Here is a 6,126-nt window from a genome sequence, read left to right on the forward strand (position 1 = left end):
AATCTTTACATAAAGTGATAACATGGTGTTTCTGTCATAGTCAGAGCAGACGGTCACACTGAGCCTGATTGCATCCTGCTACTCAACACAAGAGCCACAGACTCTGAACAACAACCCACATTAGCTTTCCTGCTAAAGTCTCCTTCTTATCTAACGTACAAACATGAACAGACGTCTTGTCCTGCAGCTTTGCTTTTTGAACGAGCCACCGAACAAACATTCACCCGGGAAAAGTCTTATAGTTTGATGGTTATCGTGATGATACTGCTAACTGATGTTTTTGGCCACAATAATCGTGTGAGAATGTGATACCGGTACATCCCTTCTTCAGTTTGTCAGTAGGTGGTCCCACATTCCCCAGTTTCTTTTGTTTTGTGGACAAAAACCCTCTGACCAATTTCTTGCTCATTGATACATACTGGGAGCATTAAAAAAGACATGTTAATAAAATAATCAGGATTCAATTTCAGTTTCTAGGTTTCAGTTGGCACTACCAGAATCCTAGAAGAAGCTAGTAAAACAAGACACAAAGACAAAAAAAAACCCAACTACCTAATTTCTAGTGAATTTCCTGTGAAGAGGGACCTCTTAAAATAACAAAGACACTGAATTCTAAGCTTCCTTTTATGGAGAGACTTGCGTAAGAGTGCTGTGGTGTTGACAAGTGACCCCACAGCTTTGTTCCACAGTACAGATGTGTAGTGTTTGAGGTCACATCAGTAGATCGAGAAGTGTGCAGACGATGGTATGAATCCTTTATTCAGCAGAATACCTCAAATACTCAGAATGTTTTTAGGCAGCAGTAATAAAAGATTCATGTGAATGCACCAGATGGCCAGGAGCTGAACTTTAGTACGATCGACCAGATATGTCAGAACTTAACTGCAATGTCACATCTGGACAAATCAAAGGTCTTGTGTCTGATAGATTGGCTTTTTATCATTAAATACTTGCAGAGTGTGCAGAAGCTTCTTTTTTTTATACAGTATTTGATTTTTTTTCCCCCCTTTAGCATTGTTTCATGAGTGCTACCCAACTGATCCTTTCATGTATTTAAACTTAGAAGTTTAAGACAGGCGACGATCTAGTATATTTTTCTGACTGTCTATAAATCCCATGACAACACCAAAACCAACAATGTGTTTGTCTGTCTCTTAATACTTTGACTTTCCCACCCTGTCTGTGGCTTTCGGCTTCAAACCCAAACACTCCCACTGGAGACTTAAATCTTTAAAAACAGTGCCTAAATATGTATTGTAATTTTTAAAAAAAGGCGAAATGATTTCCTTAAGCAGGTGGGCGCAGCGGGTTTTAATAAATGTTACTGAAGTGGGAGTAATTGGTTGAGGACTATTTTCAGCCGTGAATTAACAGGCGTTTGTGAGTTTTTACAGCAGCTGACTGTGTATGTGGTTTGACTCTAAATAAAGTACAGAGCCCGTCTTCATCACAACGAAGAAACAACTGGCGCCGTGTTGTTTTTAGTAGTATTTGAACAACGATGGAGCGATATCAGGCTTTGACTATACAGACAAACAGACAGTTAGAATGAGCTATTGAGTGTTAGTTTTGGTTGGTTTTTAAGTTACAAAAATGATGAATGATGAATCACCAGATTTTTTTTAATTTTTTTTTTTAAACAGCATCTGGAATCATCATCAGTAAAATCAAACCAGGTCAATCACCAGTAGTGTACTGTAGTTTTCCGTTGGTTACTCTCTGCTGTAACTGCTAATACGACTGTTTACACGTCATACACGTCAGGTGTTATTTAGGGAATCATCTAGATGAGACTAGAAATGTACAAATTACTAGTTAATCCCTCCTAATCAGTTATAATACACATGACATGGTTTTAATGTTTGACTATGTAGTTGATGCAAAGCGGAGTTACACTGAACCTGAACATTTTCAGACTTTTAAAACACGCACATCAGGTTTTATTGTGTTATATATCTACTTACACTTGGCCTGAAATCTGTTCAAGCAGCCAAAAAAACATTTATGGAATTTATGGTGGTTGCTGTTGGCAAATATAAAAACATATTTATTGCATTATAATGACCAACTGAGCCAGACTTCATGTTTATTGGACACTGTGCCGTGGTGTTAAGAGGTTTTTTCTTTTGGCTCTGTACACGTGTAAAAAAAAAAAAGGCTTAATGCATACTCCCTGGCAGATTCTTGCTCCACGCTGGTGCTTTTCCTCCTCATGTTGAAAGTGATCCAGTGGGCTCCTGGGGGGGGGGGGGGGCTCAGATCCAGCCTGCAGAGTCTGATTGGCTGGCCTCAACCTGAAGACATGTGGATCTGTTTAGGCGCATGCTGACTTACCGTCCCTCCACCCTGCACCCCTGCTTGGATTATGATGCCAAATTCCCTCCGGATAACACAGTTTACCCTGTCCTGCTGACTCACCTGACTGAGAAAAACTGCAAGGAACAAATATATCATTGCTGTTTTTTAGGAAGGAGCTCAGAAAAACTGGATTTTTGATACCGATATTCATTGTCCCCAGATGAGGAATGACTCTTCTCTGAATGTTTCATCTAGTCCCATCAAACACATGTCAAAATGACCACTTATCCAGGATTTGCGCAACATTCATGTCATACTGGAGTAGGGCTGTAACTAACAATTATTTTCATAATTCTCATTCACAATCTGTTGATTATTTTCTTGATCAATCAATTAGCTGTTTGGACCATAAAATGTCAGAAAATGGTGAAAAATGTCGATCACTGTTTCCCAAAGCTCAAGGTGACGTCCACAACCCAAAGATATTCAGTTTACTGACTCAAAACAGAATTAAAAATGACTAAAACGATTAATTTATTATCAAAAATACTTGACAATTAATTTAAATAGTTGGCAACTAATCAATTAATCGATTAATAGTTGCAGCTAAAACCAGGTTTGGTCTTGTAAATACTGTCCATATAACATCTAAGGTCAAAAATATATTGTTCCATGTTTTTTTAAAAAGTCTAATAATAAGCTGCTTGGAACTTTTTAGTAAACGTTACTCAAACAGAAGTAAACTGTGCATTTGTTGGGGACTATTTTCAGCCGCGGATTAATACACATGTGGTGCTCTGGTGAGTATTTCTGGCAGCAGGATGATGTGTGTGGGATTAACTCGAATAGCATATTGTCGCATTGGCTATTGTTGACTGCTGTATCTTATTTTTCATTCATGTCTTAACACAAGTAATGAAAGATGTGAAAATACAATGTGACGTGTTATTCACACTGTTTTTGAAAATTGAACTATTAGGCATTCGGTGTGCCAAAGATCCTCACACACGCAGGATATATTTACGCCAGAAATTATTCATTTATACTCTCAACAGATCAGTGGAGCTGATGAAATCTTTTGGAAAAATGGTGAAACATCCTCAAAAACCAAACAAATCCAGCTGTCGTTCACTCGCACATATTTAATGTGTTACTGAAACTCTTCATAGAAAGAGGAGACTGTGTGTGTTTGGTGGTCTGTCTCCATCGTTGTCAACAGTTACAGTCCGTTGGACCTTGTAGGAAAGTATTGTGTGTGAAGGGTTGGGTTAGAGTTTCCTCCAACATGTCTGTCATTTATCATGGGGGCCAGAGCTGCATTCCTTGAGCTTGAGTTTACTTGATTTCATTTCTTTTTGCCCTTTAGTCAGGGTGAGTCGTACAGTCCTACTTGGAAAGCTCACATGTTCTTCAGACACTGGCTCCTCATGAGGCAGTATAGGTTAAAGAGTAGTCACTACTCAACAAAACAGACTTTTCGAATAAAACCTTCAGAAAAATATACTTATTACTATCACGTACTCATGCAGGATGCATCACAGGGTTTTTAAGAGCCTCAATGGGTCCTTTATTGTGATCTGTATGAAATTCAAGTTCTCTGAGTCATTTTGGTTTCGTATAAAACCACAACCTCAAACTCTGAAGAATTTTTATGATAGTGTCAGCTGAGAAAAGCGTCTTCCTTAGACCTGAGCAGTTTCAGTTCAGGTGCTTTCATTCAGTCACTGATAATTTAAACCGGCATTAACAGATCTCTATGGCCACTTGGGAGCTACTTATTCAGCGCTGTTGTCATCACAGTCATGATATACAGGACGTTAACTCCTCATTAAAATCACATTAAAAAAACCACAAGAGCCACACAAACTATTATGTGATAACTCTCAGTCATTGAGCCTTATAAGCAGTGTTTGTACAGGCCTGGTTTTGTACTGAATGGAACAAAACAGCTTGAAGCGACTGAGCTGAACAAACATACTGAAGTGAATCTGACCGGTGATGTGATCACTCAGCTTGAAAATAAGACTGATATCTCAATAACTGAATGATCAGTTCATCAGTTTGTTCAACCTGATGATCAAACCTTCAGATTAACCAAAATTATTATGCAAATAGTCTGTTGTAAACATCCAGTGCCGTTTTCCTCCTGCTTCAGCCTTGACTTGTGTGGCAACCCCTGCTGTTGCCTGGTCAGGAAGTGCTCCTCTAATTAACTCTGCTTGTTTTTGGTCCACAGCTGGGTAATCTTACTGGGTTTACTGGCAACACTTTGACTTGGTGTCAATAGTAAATTACTTTCTTTAACTTTTGAAAACATTGTGTCTCCCTCTTTGTCATGGTTTTCCTGTGCAATGAGGGATTATTAGCAACAGTACAGGTGAGCTCACTTTCAGTTTTTCCTCAAGTAGCTAATCTGACTAAACTGTCGGCTTGTTTTATCGCCTGACTGCTTGTGTTTCTTGGCCTCATTGGACCTATTATTTGCAGAGTTCCAAGATCCAATATGAACAGTACCGTAACTGATGGAACCAAAGGCCTAAGCTACAAAGAGAAATCCCCAACCCTAAGTTGTGATAAACTGTAGTTTTCCTTTAAAAAAAACAAAAACAAAAGCTACTGCTACCTAAAGATGACAAGTGAGATGACCTATGCTGCATTTGTAAGTCATACCAGACAATGCTAATATCATTTTATGAGTGATTATGAGTCAGCTTTATCTCCATCTGTTTTAGGTCAAGGAAAGTCTTTGGGAGTATTGCAGTGGAGATGGATGTGTGTGTTTGTGTGTGATTGGCTGTGCCTCGCTCTCTCGCAGCGAGGCTAGCGAAAGCTGAGAACAGACAGCATCCTATTATTCATCTGCAGTAATCCCAGTGCTCCCACACGAGAGCGTGCGATCCCGATTTATCACCAAGGACCATGGGAAAGGTCAGATGTGACGTACTTGTGTTAATTTTCTTTCCAGTCATATGAATTCACTGATACCATTGAGATATCAGAGATGAGATGATATTTAGCAAGTATAACAATATCAGAGTAAGTTACTCCAAGAAAAACAGTTTCTTCATTCTTTTGATTTTACTTTAAAACCACCATCACATGTAGAGGGGTGTTTATTTAAACCAGATTACCAGTTAAACCAGACTTATTTCAGCAAGTCAGGCTTATTTTCAGAATATTCTGTTTCATAATGGTGGTTTAAATCACTTAAGTTAATATGCAAACATATCCATTTAGTGTGGTTACAGTCAGGTTTATTTTAAGGCTTAGCTTCACCTCAGTGTTACAGTCTGTCTGTCATACTGAAACATAGTTTTCTCCTAAGTTCCTCCCTGAAGGTTTCTTTTTACTGCTGCACTGTGAACATAAAAACATGTAAAGTGTATCACATTTTGATATGGGATGCACTTATTACATACTTAAAGGGGACATATTATACACATTTCCAGGTCTGTATTTATAGTCTGGGGCTCTACTGGGATATCTCTGCATGATTTACAGTTCGACAAACTAAAACTTACCTTATACTGGCCCTTTATGCAGCCCCTCAGTTCCCTGCGCTGAAGTCTACAACATGCTGAAAAGTTAATTAACTTAGTTAATTACTGTGATTCTCTTCATTTTTGATGTAATATTTTATTCAGTGTCTTCACAGCTCTGTTTTCATTATAAATTGATCAGCGCTTGTTTTCTGTTTCCAAGTCAGTTCTTGAACCAGGCCTGAATTAGTCTGATCTCATCAGTTATAAAACAGATTCATCCTGGTTCAGTTTGTTAGGCTCATTCAAGATATGAGCTGCTTGTGGCAAATAAACACAAACCAGCGTT

This window comes from Thunnus albacares, chromosome 13 (genome assembly GCF_914725855.1).
Source record: "Thunnus albacares chromosome 13, fThuAlb1.1, whole genome shotgun sequence".
NCBI lineage: Eukaryota > Metazoa > Chordata > Actinopteri > Scombriformes > Scombridae > Thunnus > Thunnus albacares.